Source organism: Carcharodon carcharias, chromosome 10 (assembly GCF_017639515.1).
Source record: "Carcharodon carcharias isolate sCarCar2 chromosome 10, sCarCar2.pri, whole genome shotgun sequence".
Classification (NCBI taxonomy): Eukaryota; Metazoa; Chordata; class Chondrichthyes; order Lamniformes; family Lamnidae; genus Carcharodon; species Carcharodon carcharias.
This window is the reverse complement of record NC_054476.1, coordinates 111,053,304-111,069,314: the sequence shown is the minus strand read 5'-3', so window position 1 is coordinate 111,069,314 and position 16,011 is coordinate 111,053,304.

Here is a 16,011-nt window from a genome sequence, read left to right as displayed (position 1 = left end):
CAGTTTCAAACAGTGAGGGGAGAGCCAGGATTATCACAGTTTAACACAGCGAGAGAGGGAGCCGGGATTTTCACAGTTTAGAAAAGTGAGAGGAGAGCTGGGATTTTCACAGTCTCAAACAGCGAGAAGAGAGCCGGGATTTTCACAATTTGAAACAATGAGAGGATGGCCTGGATTCTCATAGTTTAAAACAGCGAGAGGAGAACCAGGATTTTCAGAGTTTAACACAGCGAGGGAGGGAGCCGGGATTTTCACAGATTAGAAGAGTGAGGGGGTGCCGGGATTTTCACAGTTTCAAACAGTGAGAGTAAAGCCGGGATTTTCACAGTTTAAAACAGTGAGAGTAGAGCCTGGATTTTCACAGTTTAAAACAGTGAGAGTAGAGCCGGGAGTTTCAGAGTTTAAATCAGCGATGGGAGTGCCGGGATTTTCACAATTTAAAACAATGAGAGGAGAGCCGGGATTTTCACAGTTTAAAACAGCGAGAGGCCAGCCGGTATTTTCAGTTTTTAACAGTGGGAGGTGGGCCCGGACTTCCACGGTTTAAAAAAGTGAGGGTAGAACAGGGATTGCGGCAGTTTAAAACAGCGAGAGGAGAGCCAGGATTTTCACAGTTTGAAAAGTGAGGGGGAGCCAGATTTTCACAATTTAAATCAGCAAGAGGATAGCCGGGATTATCACATTTTATAACAGCGAGAGGAGTGCCGGGATTTTCACAATTTAAAACAATGAGAGGAAAGCCCGGATGTTCACATTTAAAACAGCGAGAGGAGAGCTCGGATGTTCAATGTTTAAAACAGCGAGAGGAGAGCTGGGATTTTCACAGTTTAAAACAGCGAGAGGAGTGCCGGGATTTTCACAATTTAAAACAATGAGAGGAGTGCCGGGATTTTCACAGTTTAAAACTGGGACAGGATAGCTGCAATTTGCACAGTTTAAAACAATGAGGGTAGAACAGGGATTTTCACAGTTTAAAACAGGGAGAGGAGAGCCTGGATTCTCATAGTTTAAACAGCGAGAGGAGAACCAGGATTTTCAGAGTTTAACACAGTGAGAGAGGGAGCCGGGATTTTCACAGATTAGAACAGTGAGGGGAGAGCCGGGATTTTCACAGTTTAAAACAGCGAGAGGAGAGCCAGGATTTTCACAGTTTAAAACAGCGAGAGAGGGAGCCGGGATTTTCACAATTTGAAACAATGGTAGGAGAGCCAGGATTTTTACAGTTCAAAACAGAGAGAGGAGAGCCTGGATTCTCATAGTTTAAAACAGCGAGAGGAGAACCAGGATTTTCAGAGTTTAACACAGCGAGAGAGGGAGCCGCGATTTTCACAGATTCGAACAGTGAGCGGAGAGCCGGGATTTTCACAGTTTCAAACAGTGAGAGGAAAGCCAGGATTTTCACAGTTTAAAACAGTGAGGGGAGAACCAGGATTTTCAGAGTTTAACACAGCGAGAGAGGGTGCCGGGATTTTCACAGATTAGAACAGTAAGGGGACAGCCGGGATTTTCACAGTTTCAAACAGTGAGGGGAGAGCCAGGATTATCACAGTTTAACACAGCGAGAGAGGGAGCCGGGATTTTCACAGTTTAGAAAAGTGAGAGGAGAGCTGGGATTTTCACAGTCTCAAACAGCGAGAAGAGAGCCGGGATTTTCACAATTTGAAACAATGAGAGGATGGCCTGGATTCTCATAGTTTAAAACAGCGAGAGGAGAACCAGGATTTTCAGAGTTTAACACAGCGAGGGAGGGAGCCGGGATTTTCACAGATTAGAAGAGTGAGGGGGTGCCGGGATTTTCACAGTTTCAAACAGTGAGAGTAAAGCCGGGATTTTCACAGTTTAAAACAGTGAGAGTAGAGCCTGGATTTTCACAGTTTAAAACAGTGAGAGTAGAGCCGGGAGTTTCAGAGTTTAAATCAGCGATGGGAGTGCCGGGATTTTCACAATTTAAAACAATGAGAGGAGAGCCGGGATTTTCACAGTTTAAAACAGCGAGAGGCCAGCCGGTATTTTCAGTTTTTAACAGTGGGAGGTGGGCCCGGACTTCCACGGTTTAAAAAAGTGAGGGTAGAACAGGGATTGCGGCAGTTTAAAACAGCGAGAGGAGAGCCAGGATTTTCACAGTTTGAAAAGTGAGGGGGAGCCAGATTTTCACAATTTAAATCAGCAAGAGGATAGCCGGGATTATCACATTTTATAACAGCGAGAGGAGTGCCGGGATTTTCACAATTTAAAACAATGAGAGGAAAGCCCGGATGTTCACATTTAAAACAGCGAGAGGAGAGCTCGGATGTTCAATGTTTAAAACAGCGAGAGGAGAGCTGGGATTTTCACAGTTTAAAACAGCGAGAGGAGTGCCGGGATTTTCACAATTTAAAACAATGAGAGGAGTGCCGGGATTTTCACAGTTTAAAACTGGGACAGGATAGCTGCAATTTGCACAGTTTAAAACAATGAGGGTAGAACAGGGATTTTCACAGTTTAAAACAGGGAGAGGAGAGCCTGGATTCTCATAGTTTAAAACAGCGAGAGGAGAACCAGGATTTTCAGAGTTTAACACAGTGAGAGAGGGAGCCGGGATTTTCACAGATTAGAACAGTGAGGGGAGAGCCGGGATTTTCACAGTTTAAAACAGCGAGAGGAGAGCCAGGATTTTCACAGTTTAAAACAGCGAGAGAGGGAGCCGGGATTTTCACAATTTGAAACAATGGTAGGAGAGCCAGGATTTTTACAGTTCAAAACAGAGAGAGGAGAGCCTGGATTCTCATAGTTTAAAACAGCGAGAGGAGAACCAGGATTTTCAGAGTTTAACACAGCGAGAGAGGGAGCCGCGATTTTCACAGATTCGAACAGTGAGCGGAGAGCCGGGATTTTCACAGTTTCAAACAGTGAGAGGAAAGCCAGGATTTTCACAGTTTAAAACAGTGAGGGGAGAACCAGGATTTTCAGAGTTTAACACAGCGAGAGAGGGTGCCGGGATTTTCACACATTAGAACAGTAAGGGGAGAGCCGGGATTTTCACAGTTTCAAACAGTGAGGGGAGAGCCAGGTTTATCACAGTTTAACACAGCAAGAGAGGGAGCCGGGATTTTCACAGTTTAGAAAAGTGAGGGGAGAGCCGGGATTTTCACAGTTTCAAACACTGAGAGGGGAGCCAGGATTTTCACAGTTTAAAACAATGAGGGGAGAGTCGGGATTTTCACAATTTAAAACAATGAGATGAGAGCCGGGATTTTCACAGTTTAAAACAGCGAGGGGAGAGCTAGGATTTTCACAGTTTCAAATGTATGAGTGGAGAGCTGGGATTTTCACAGTCTCAAACAGCGAGAAGAGAGCTGGGATTTTCACAATTTAAAACAATGAGAGGAGAGCCGGGATTTTCACAGTTTAAAACAGCGAGAGTAGAGCCGGGATATTCACAATTTCAAACAGCTAGGGGAGTGCCGGGATTTTCACTGTTTAAAACAACGAAGGGAGGCCGGGCTTTTCACAGTTTAAAACGGTTGAAGGAGAGCTGGGATTTTCACAGTCTCAAACAGCGAGAAGAGAGCCTGGATTTTCACAAATTAAAACAATGAGAGGAGAGCCTGGATTCTCATAGTTTAAAACAGCGAGAGGAGAACCAGGATTTTCAGAGTTTAACACAGCGAGAGAGGGTGCCGGGATTTTCACACATTAGAACAGTAAGGGGAGAGCCGGGATTTTCACAGTTTCAAACAGTGAGAGGAAAGCCGGGATTTTCACAGTTAAAACAGCGAGAGGCGAGCCAGGATCTTCACAGTTTAAAACAGCGAGGGGAGTGCCGGGATTTTCACAGTTTAAAACAGTGAGAGGAGAGCCGGGATATTCACAATTTAAAACAGCTAGGGGAGTGCCGGGATTTTCACTGTTTAAAACAACGAAGGGAGGCCGGGATTTTCACAGTTTAAAACGGTTGAGAGGAGAGCTGGGATTTTCACAGTCTCAAACAGCGAGAAGACAGCCGGGATTTTCACAATTTAAAACACTGAGGGGAGAGCCGGATTCTCATAGTTTAAAACAGCGAGAGGAGAACCAGGATTTTCAGAGTTTAACACAGCGAGAGAGGGAGCCGGGATTTTCACAGATTAGAAGAGTGAGGGGGTGCCGGGATTTTCACAGTTTCAAACAGTGAGAGGAAAGCCGGGATTTTCACAGTTTAAAACAGTGAGAGTAGAGCCGGGATTTTCACAGTTTAACACAGTGAGAGTTGAGCCGGGATTTTCAGAGTTTAAATCAGCGATGGGAGTGCCGGGATTTTCACAATTTAAAACAATGAGAGGAGAGCCGGGATTTTCACAGTTTAAAACAGCGAGAGGCCAGCCGGTATTTTCAGTTTTTAACAGTGTGAGGTGGGCCCGGACTTCCACGGTTTAAAAAAGTGAGGGTAGAACAGGGATTGTGGCAGTTTAAAACAGCGAGAGGAGAGCCAGGATTTTCACAGTTTGAAAAGTGAGGGGGAGCCAGGATTTTCACAATTTAAATCAGCAAGAGGATAGCCGGGATTTTCACATTTTATAATAGCGAGAGGAGTGCCGGGATTTTCACAATTTAAAACAATGAGAGGAAAGCCCGGATTTTCACATTTAAAACAGCGAGAGGGGAGCTCGGATGTTCAATGTTTAAAACAGCGAGAGGAGAGCTGGGATTTTCACAGTTTAAAACAGCGAGAGGAGTGCCGGGATTTTCACAATTTAAAACAATGAGAGGAGTGCCGGGATTTTCACAGTTTAAAACTGGGAGAGGATAGCTGCAATTTTCTCAGTTTAAAACAATGAGGGTAGAACAGGGATTTTCACAGTTTAAAACAGGGAGAGGAGAGCCTGGATTCTCATAGTTTAAACAGCGAGAGGAGAACCAGGATTTTCAGAGTTTAACACAGTGAGAGAGGGAGCCGGGATTTTCACAGATTAGAACAGTGAGGGGAGAGCCGGGATTTTCACAGTTTAAAACAGCGAGAGGAGAGCCAGGATTTTCACAGTTTAAAACAGCGAGAGAGGGAGCCGGGATTTTCACAATTTGAAACAATGGTAGGAGAGCCAGGATTTTCACAGTTCAAAACAGGGAGAGGAGGGCCTGGATTCTCATAGTTAAAAACAGAGAGAGGAGAACCAGGATTTTCACAGTTTAACACAGCGAGAGAGGGAGCCGCGATTTTCACAGATTCGAACAGTGAGCGGAGAGCCAGGATTTTCACAGTTTCAAACAGTGAGAGGAAAGCCAGGATTTTCACAGTTTAAAACAGCAAGAGAAGAGCCGGGATTTTCACAGTTTAAAACAGTGAGGGGAGAACCAGGATTTTCAGAGTTTAACACAGCGAGAGAGGGTGCCGGGATTTTCACACATTACAACAGTAAGGGGAGAGCCGGGCTTTTCACAGTTTCAAACAGTGAGATGAGAGCCGGGATTTTCACAGTTTAAACAGCGAGAAGCGAGCCGGGATTTTCACAGTTTAAAACAGCGAGAGGAGAGCCGGGATTTGCACAGTTTAAACAGCGAGAAGCGAGCCGGGATTTTCACATTTTAAAACAGCGAGGGGAGTGCCGGGAATTTCACAGTTTAAAACAGTGAGAGTAGAGCCGGGATTTTCACAGTTTAAAACAGTGAGGGGAGTGCCGGGATTTTCACAGTTTAAAACAGCGAAGGGAGTGCCGGGATTTTCACAGTTTAAAACAGCGAGAGGAGTGCCGGGATTTTCACAATTTAAAGCAACGAGAGGAGTGCCGGGATTTTCACAGTTTAAAACAGGGAGAGGGTGGCTGCAATTTTCACAGTTTAAAACAGCGAGAGGAGTGCCAGGATTTTCACAATTTACAGCAATGAGAGGAGTGCCAGGATTTTCACAGTTTAAAACAGGGAGAGGATGGCTGCAATTTTCACAGTTTAAAACAGGGAGAGGAGAGCCTGGATTCTCATAGTTTAAAACAGCGAGAGGAGAACCAGGATTTTCAGAGTTTAACACAGCGAGAGAGGGAGCCGCGATTTTCACAGATTCGAACAGTGAGCGGAGAGCCGGGATTTTCACATTTTCAAACAGTGAGAGGAAAGCCAGGATTTTCACAGTTTAAAACAGCGAGAGAAGAGCCGGGATTTTCACAGTTTAAAACAGTGAGGGGAGAACCAGGATTTTCAGAGTTTAAAACAGCGAGAGAGGGTGCCGGGATTTTCACAGATTAGAACAGTAAGGGGACAGCCGGGATTTTCACAGTTTCAAACAGTGAGGGGACAGCCAGGATTATCACAGTTTAACACAGCGAGAGAGGGAGCCGGGATTTTCACAGTTTAGAAAAGTGAGAGGAGAGCTGGGATTTTCACAGTCTCAAACAGCGAGAAGAGAGCCGGGATTTTCACAATTTGAAACAATGAGAGGATGGCCTGGATTCTCATAGTTTAAAACAGCGAGAGGAGAACCAGGATTTTCAGAGTTTAACACAGCGAGGGAGGGAGCCGGGATTTTCACAGATTAGAAGAGTGAGGGGGTGCCGGGATTTTCACAGTTTCAAACTGTGAGAGTAAAGCCGGGATTTTCACAGTTTAAAACAGTGAGAGTAGAGCCTGGATTTTCACAGTTTAAAACAGTGAGAGTAGAGCCGGGAGTTTCAGAGTTTAAATCAGCGATGGGAGTGCCGGGATTTTCACAATTTAAAACAATGAGAGGAGAGCCGGGATTTTCACAGTTTAAAACAGCGAGAGGCCAGCCGGTATTTTCAGTTTTTAACAGTGGGAGGTGGGCCCGGACTTCCACGGTTTAAAAAAGTGAGGGTAGAACAGGGATTGTGGCAGTTTAAAACAGCGAGAGGAGAGCCAGGATTTTCACAGTTTGAAAAGTGAGGGGGAGCCAGGATTTTCACAATTTAAATCAGCAAGATGATAGCCGGGATTTTCACATTTTATAACAGCGAGAGGAGTGCCGGGATTTTCACAATTTAAAACAATGAGAGGAAAGCCCGGATTTTCACATTTAAAACAGTGAGAAGAGAGCTCGGATGTTCAATGTTTAAAACAGCGAGAGGAGAGCTGGGATTTTCACAGTTTAAAACAGCGAGAGGAGTGCCGGGATTTTCACAATTTAAGACTGGGACAGGATAGCTGCAATTTGCACAGTTTAAAACAATGAGGGTAGAACAGGGATTTTCACAGTTTAAAACAGGGAGAGGAGAGCCTGGATTCTCATAGTTTAAACAGCGAGAGGAGAACCAGGATTTTCAGAGTTTAACACAGTGAGAGAGGGAGCCGGGATTTTCACAGATTAGAACAGTGAGGGGAGAGCCGGGATTTTCACAGTTTAAAACAGCGAGAGGAGAGCCAGGATTTTCACAGTTTAAAACAGCGAGAGAGGGAGCCGGGATTTTCACAATTTGATACAATGGTAGGAGAGCCAGGATTTTCACAGTTCAAAACAGGGAGAGGAGAGCCTGGATTCTCATAGTTTAAAACAGCGAGAGGAGAACCAGGATTTTCAGAGTTTAACACAGCGAGAGAGGGAGCCGCAATTTTCACAGATTCGAACAGTGAGCGGAGAGCCGGGATTTTCACAGTTTCAAACAGTGAGAGGAAAGCCAGGATTTTCACAGTTTAAAACAGCGAGAGAAGAGCCGGGATTTTCACAGTTTAAAACAGTGAGGGGAGAACCAGGCTTTTCAGAGTTTAACACAGCGAGAGAGGGTGCCGGGCTTTTCACACATTACAACAGTAAGGGGAGAGCCGGGATTTTCACAGTTTCAAACAGTGAGAGGAAAGCCGGGATTTTCACATTTTATAACAGCGAGAGGAGTGCCGGGATTTTCACAATTTAAAACAATGAGAGGAAAGCCCGGATTTTCACATTTAAAACAGCGAGAAGAGAGCTCGGATGTTCAATGTTTAAAACAGCGAGAGGAGAGCTGGGATTTTCACAGTTTAAAACAGCGAGAGGAGTGCCGGGATTTTCACAATTTAAAACAATGAGAGGGGTGCCGGGATTTTCACAGTTTAAGACTGGGACAGGATAGCTGCAATTTGCACAGTTTAAAACAATGAGGGTAGAACAGGGATTTTCACAGTTTAAAACAGGGAGAGGAGAGCCTGGATTCTCATAGTTTAAACAGCGAGAGGAAAACCAGGATTTTCAGAGTTTAACACAGTGAGAGAGGGAGCCGGGATTTTCACAGATTAGAACAGTGAGGGGAGAGCCGGGATTTTCACAGTTTAAAACAGCGAGAGGAGAGCCAGGATTTTCACAGTTTAAAACAGCGAGAGAGGGAGCCGGGATTTTCACAATTTGATACAATGGTAGGAGAGCCAGGATTTTCACAGTTCAAAACAGGGAGAGGAGAGCCTGGATTCTCATAGTTTAAAACAGCGAGAGGAGAACCAGGATTTTCAGAGTTTAACACAGCGAGAGAGGGAGCCGCAATTTTCACAGATTCGAACAGTGAGCGGAGAGCCGGGATTTTCACAGTTTCAAACAGTGAGAGGAAAGCCAGGATTTTCACAGTTTAAAACAGCGAGAGAAGAGCCGGGATTTTCACAGTTTAAAACAGTGAGGGGAGAACCAGGCTTTTCAGAGTTTAACACAGCGAGAGAGGGTGCCGGGCTTTTCACACATTACAACAGTAAGGGGAGAGCCGGGATTTTCACAGTTTCAAACAGTGAGACGAGAGCCGGGATTTTCACAGTTTAAACAGCGAGAAGCGAGCCAGGATTTTCACAGTTTAAAACAGCGCGAGGAGAACCGGGATTTTCACAGTTTAAACAGCGAGAAGCGAGCCGGGATTTTCACATTTTAAAACAGCGAGGGGAGTGCCGGGAATTTCACAGTTTAAAACAGTGAGAGTAGAGCCGGGATTTTCACAGTTTAAAACAGTGAGGGGAGTGCCGGGATTTTCACAGTTTAAAACAGCGAGAGGAGTGCCGGGATTTTCACAATTTAAAGCAATGAGAGGAGTGCCGGGATTTCCACAGTTTAAAACAGGGAGAGGATGGCTGCAATTTTCACAGTTTAAAACAATGAGGATAGCACAGGGATTTTCACAGTTTAAAACAGGGAGAGGAGAGCCTGGATTCTCATAGTTTAAAACAGCGAGAGGAGAACCAGGATTTTCAGAGTTTAACACAGCGAGAGAGGGTGCCGGGATTTTCACACGTTAGAACAGTAAGGGGAGAGCCGGGATTTTCACAGTTTCAAACAGTGAGGGGAGAGACAGCATTATCACAGTTTAACACAGCGAGAGAGGGAGCCGGGATTTTCACAGTTTAGAAAAGTGAGGGGAGAGCCGGGATTTTCACAGTTTCAAACACTGAGAGGGGAGCCAGGATTTTCACAGTTTAAAACAATGAGGGGAGAGTCGGGATTTTCACAATTTAAAACAATGAGATGAGAGCCAGGATTTTCACAGTTTAAAACAGCGAGGGGAGAGCTAGGATTTTCACAGTTTCAAACGGATGAGAGGAGAGCTGGGATTTTCACAGTCTCAAACAGCGAGAAGAGAGCTGGGATTTTCACAATTTAAAACAATGAGAGGAGAGCCGGGATTTTCACAGTTTAAAACAGTGGGAGTAGAGCCGGGATATTCACAATTTCAAACAGCTAGGGGAGTGCCGGGATTTTCGCTGTTTAAAACAACGAAGGGAAGCCGGGATTTTCACAGTTTAAAACGGTTGAAGGAGAGCTGGGATTTTCACAGTCTCAAACAGCGAGAAGAGAGCCGGGATTTTCACAATTTAAAACAATGAGAGGTGTGCCTGGATTCTCATAGTTTAAAACAGCGAGAGGAGAACCAGGATTTTCAGAGTTTAACACAGCGAGAGAGGGTGCCGGGATTTTCACACATAAGAACAGTAAGGGGAGAGCCGGGATTTTCACAGTTTCAAACAGTGAGAGGAAAGCCGGGATTTTCACAGTTAAAACAGCGAGAGGCGAGCCAGGATCTTCACAGTTTAAAACAGCGAGGGGAGTGCCGGGATTTTCACAGTTTAAAACGGTGAGAGTAGAGCCGGGATATTCACAATTTAAAACAGCTAGGGGAGTGCCGGGATTTTCACAGTTTAAAACAACGAAGGGAGGCCGGGATTTTCACAGTTTAAAACGGTTGAGAGGAGAGCTGGGATTTTCACAGTCTCAAACAGCGAGAAGAGAGCCGGGATTTTCACAGTTTAAAACGGTGAGAGTAGAGCCGGGATTTCCAGAGTTTAAATCAGCGATGGGAGTGCCGGGATTTTCACAATTTAAAACAATGAGAGGAGAGCCGGGATTTTCACAGTTTAAAACAGCGAGAGGCCAGCCGGTATTTTCAGTTTTTAACAGTGGGAGGTGGGCCCGGACTTCCACGGTTTAAAAAAGTGAGGGTAGAACAGGGATTGTGGCAGTTTAAAACAGCGAGAGGAGAGCCAGGATTTTCACAGTTTGAAAAGTGAGGGGGAGCCAGATTTTCACAATTTAAATCAGCAAGAGGATAGCCGGGATTATCACATTTTATAACAGCGAGAGGAGTGCCGGGATTTTCACAATTTAAAACAATGAGAGGAAAGCCCGGATGTTCACATTTAAAACAGCGAGAGGAGAGCTCGGATGTTCAATGTTTAAAACAGCGAGAGGAGAGCTGGGATTTTCACAGTTTAAAACAGCGAGAGGAGTGCCGGGATTTTCACAATTTAAAACAATGAGAGGAATGCCGGGATTTTCACAGTTTAAAACTGGGACAGGATAGCTGCAATTTGCACAGTTTAAAACAATGAGGGTAGAACAGGGATTTTCACAGTTTAAAACAGGGAGAGGAGAGCCTGGATTCTCATAGTTTAAACAGCGAGAGGAGAACCAGGATTTTCAGAGTTTAACACAGTGAGAGAGGGAGCCGGGATTTTCACAGATTAGAACAGTGAGGGGAGAGCCGGGATTTTCACAGTTTAAAACAGCGAGAGGAGAGCTGGGATTTTCACAGTCTCAAACAGCGAGAAGAGAGCCAGGATTTTCACAATTTAAAACAATGAGGGGAGAGCCTGGATTCTCATAGTTTAAAACAGCGAGAGGAGAACCAGGATTTTCAGAGTTTAACACAGCGAGAGAGGGAGCCGCGATTTTCACAGATTCGAACAGTGAGCGGAGAGCTGGGATTTTCACAGTTTCAAACAGTGAGAGGAAAGCCAGGATTTTCACAGTTTAAAACAGCGAGAGAAGAGCCGGGATTTTCACAGTTTAAAACAGTGAGGGGAGAGCCAGGATTTTCAGAGTTTAACACAGCGAGAGAGGGTGCCGGGATTTTCACACATTACAACAGTAAGGGGAGAGCCGGGATTTTCACAGTTTCAAACAGTGAGACGAGAGCCGGGATTTTCACAGTTTAAACAGCGAGAAGCGAGCCGGGATTTTCACAGTTTAAAACAGCGAGGGGAGTGCCAGGATTTTCACAGTTTAAAACAGTGAGAGTAGAGCCGGGATTTTCACAGTTTAAAATACCGAGGGGAGTGCCAGGATTTTCACAGTTTATAACAGCGAAGGGAGTGCCGGGATTTTCACAGTTTAAAACAGTGAGAGTAGAGCCGGGATTTTCACAGTTTAAAACAATGAGAGTAGAGCTGGGATTTTCACAGTTTCAAACAGTGAGGGGAGTGCCGGGATTTTCACAGTTTAAAACAGCGAAGAGAGTGCCGGGATTTTCACAGTTTAAAACAGTTGAGAGGAGAGCTGGGATTTTTACAGTCTCAAACAGCGAGAAGTGGCCGGGATTTTCACAATTTAAAACAATGGTAGGAGAGCCGGGATATTCACAGTTTAAAACAGCGAGAGGAGAGCCGGGATTTTCACAGTTTAAAACAGCAAGAGGAGAGCTGGGATTTTCACAATTTAAAACTATGGTAGGAGAGCGGGAATTTTCACTGTTTCAAACAGTGAGAGGCGAGCCGGTATTTTCACAGTTTTTAACAGTGAGAGGAGGACCCGGACTTCCACAGTTTAAAAAAGTGTGGGTAGAACAGGGATTTTCACAGTTTAAAACAGCGAGAGGAGAGCGGGAATTTTCACAGTTTCAAACAGTGGGAGGTGAGCTGGGATTTTCACAGTCTCAAACAGCGAGAGAAGAGCCGGGATTTTCATAATTTAAAACAATGAGAGGAAAGCCGGGATTTTCACAGTTTAAAACAGCGAGAGGCGAGCCGGGATTTTCACAATTTAAAACAGCGAGAGAAGATCCGGGATTTTCACAATTTAAAACAATGAGAGGAAAGCCAGGGTTTTCACATTTAAAACTGCAAGAGGAAAACTGGAATGCACAAAGTTTAAAACAGCGAGAGGAGAGCCGGGATTTTCACAATTTAAAACAATGAGAGGAAAGCCCGGATTTTCACATTTAAAACAGCGAGTGGAGAGCTGGGATGTACAAAGTTTAAAACAGCGAGAGGAGAGCCAGGATTTTCACAGTTTAAACAGCGAGGGGAGAGCCAGGATTATCACAGTTTAACACAGTGAGAGAGGGTGCCGGGATTTTCACAGTTTAGAAAAGTGAGGGGAGAGCCGGGATTTTCACAGTTTCAAACACTGAGGGGAGCCAGGATTTTCACAGTTTAAAACAATGAGAGGAGAGCCGGGATTTTCACAATTTAAAATAATGAGATGAGAGCCGGGATTTTCACAGTTTAAAAAAGCGAGGGGAGAGCTAGGATTTTCACAGTTTCAAACAGTTGAGAGGAGAGCTAGGATTTTCACAGTCTCAAACAGCGAGAAGAGAGCTGGGATTTTCACAATTTAAAACAATGAGAGGAAAGCCGGGATTTTCACAGTTAAAACAGCGAGAGGCGAGCCAGGATTTTCACAGTTTAAAACAGCGAGGGGAGTGCCGGGATTTTCACAGTTTAAAACAGTGTGAGTAGAGCCGGGATTTTCACAGTTTAAAACAGCTAGGGGAGTGCCGGGATTTTCACAGTTTAAAACAACGAAGGGAGGCCGGGATTTTCACAGTTTAAAACGGTTGAGAGGAGAGCTGGGATTTTCACAGTCTCAAACAGCGAGAAGAGAGCCAGGATTTTCACAATTTAAAACAATGAGGGGAGAGCCTGGATTCTCATAGTTTAAAACAGCGAGAGGAGAACCAGGATTTTCAGAGTTTAACACAGCGAGAGAGGGAGCCGGGATTTTCACAGATTAGAAGAGTGAGGGGGTGCCGGGATTTTCACAGTTTCAAACAGTGAGAGGAAAGCCGGGATTTTCACAGTTTAAAACAGTGAGAGTAGAGCCGGGATTTTCACAGTTTAAAACAGTGAGAGTAGAGCCGGGATTTTCAGAGTTTAAAACAGCGAGAGGCCAGCCGGTATTTTCAGTTTTAACAGTGGGAGGTGGGCCCGGACTTCCACGGTTTAAAAAAGTGAGGGTAGCACAGGGATTTTCACAGTTTAAAACAGGGAGAGGAGAGCATGGATTCTCATAGTTTAAAACAGCGAGAGGAGAACCAGGATTTTCAGAGTTTAACACAGCGAGAGAGGGTGCCGGGATTTTCACACATTAGAACAGTAAGGGGAGAGCCGGGATTTTCACAGTTTCAAACAGTGAGGGGAGAGACAGCATTATCACAGTTTAACACAGCGAGAGAGGGAGCCGGGATTTTCACAGTTTAGAAAAGTGAGGGGAGAGCCGGGATTTTCACAGTTTCAAACACTGAGAGGGGAGCCAGGATTTTCACAGTTTAAAACAATGAGAGGAAAGCCGGGATTTTCACAGTTAAAACAGCGAGAGGCGAGCCAGGATTTTCACAGTTTAAAACAGCGAGGGGAGTGCCGGGATTTTCACAGTTTAAAACAGTGAGAGTAGAGCCGGGATTTTCACAGTTTAAAACAGCTAGGGGAGCGCCGGGATTTTCACAGTTTAAAACAACGAAGGGAGGCCGGGATTTTCACAGTTTAAAACGGTTGAGAGGAGAGCTGGGATTTTCACAGTCTCAAACAGCGAGAAGAGAGCCGGGATTTTCACAATTTAAAACAATGAGGGGAGAGCCTGGATTCTCATAGTTTAAAACAGCGAGAGGAGAACCAGGATTTTCAGAGTTTAACACAGCGAGAAAGGGAGCCGGGATATTCACAGATTAGAAGAGTGAGGGGGTGCCGGGATTTTCACAGTTTCAAACAGTGAGAGGAAAGCCGGGATTTTCACAGTTTAAAACAGTGAGAGTAGAGCCGGGATTTTCACAGTTTAAAACAGTGAGAGTAGAGCCGGGATTTCCAGAGTTTAAATCAGCGATGGGAGTGCCGGGATTTTCACAATTTAAAACAATGAGAGGAGAGCCGGGATTTTCACAGTTTAAAACAGCGAGAGGCCAGCCGGTATTTTCAGTTTTTAACAGTGGGAGGTGGGCCCGGACTTCCACGGTTTAAAAAAGTGAGGGTAGAACAGGGATTGTGGCAGTTTAAAACAGCGAGAGGAGAGCCAGGATTTTCACAGTTTGAAAAGTGAGGGGGAGCCAGGATTTTCACAATTTAAATCAGCAAGATGATAGCCGGGATTTTCACATTTTATAACAGCGAGAGGAGTGCCGGGATTTTCACAATTTAAAACAATGAGAGGAAAGCCCGGATTTTCACATTTTAAACAGCGAGAGGAGAGCTGGGATTTTCACAGTTTAAAACAGCGAGAGGAGTGCCGGGATTTTCACAATTTAAAACAATGAGAGGAGTGCCGGGATTTTCACAGTTTAAAACTGGGACAGGATAGCTGCAATTTGCACAGTTTAAAACAATGAGGGTAGAACAGGGATTTTCACAGTTTAAAACAGGGAGAGGAGAGCCTGGATTCTCATAGTTTAAACAGCGAGAGGAGAACCAGGATTTTCAGAGTTTAACACAGTGAGAGAGGGAGCCGGGATTTTCACAGATTAGAACAGTGAGGGGAGTGCCGGGATTTTCACAGTTTAAAACAGCGAGAGGAGAGCCAGGATTTTCACAGTTTAAAACAGCGAGAGAGGGAGCCGGGATTTTCACAATTTGGAACAATGGTAGGAGAGCCAGGATTTTCACAGTTCAAAACAGGGAGAGGAGAGCCTGGATTCTCATAGTTTAAAACAGCGAGAGGAGAACCAGGATTTTCACAGTTTAACACAGCGAGAGAGGGAGCCGCGATTTTCACAGATTAGAACAGTGAGCGGAGTGCCGGGATTTTCACAGTTTCAAACAGGGAGAGGATGGCTGCAATTTTCACAGTTTAAAACAGCGAGAGAAGAGCCGGGATTTTCACAGTTTAAAACAGTGAGGGGAGAACCAGGATTTTCAGAGTTTAACACAGCGAGAGAGGGTGCCGGGATTTTCACACATTACAACAGTAAGGGGAGAGCCGGGATTTTCACAGTTTCAAACAGTGAGACGAGAGCCGGGATTTTCACAGTTTAAACAGCGAGAAGCGAGCCGGGATTTTCACAGTTTAAAACAGCGAGGGGAGTGCCGGGATTTTCACAGTTTAAAACAGCGAGAGGAGAGCCGGGATTTTCACAATTTAAAACAGCAAGAGGAGAGCTGGGATTTTCACAATTTAAAACTATGGTAGGAGAGCGGGAATTTTCACTGTTTCAAACAGTGAGAGGCGAGCCGGTATTTTCACAGTTTTTAACAGTGAGAGGAGGGCCCGGACTTCCACAGTTTAAAAAAGTGTGGGTAGAACAGGGAATTTCACAGTTTAAAACAGCGAGAGGAGAGCGGGAATTTTCACAGTTTCAAACAGTGAGAGGTGAGCTGGGATTTTCACAGTCTCAAACAGCGAGAGGAGAGCCGGGATTTTCACAGTTTAAAACAGCAAGAGGAGAGCTGGGATTTAATTAAAACAGCGAGAGAAGATCCGGGATTTTCATAATTTAAAACAATGAGAGGAAAGCCGGGATTTTCACAGTTTAAAACAGCGAGAGGCGAGCCGGGATTTAATTAAAACAGCGAGAGAAGATCCGGGATTTTCACAATTTAAAACAATGAGAGGAAAGCCAGGGTTTTCACATTTAAAACAGCAAGAGGAGAACTGGAATGTACAAAGTTTAAAACAGCGAGAGG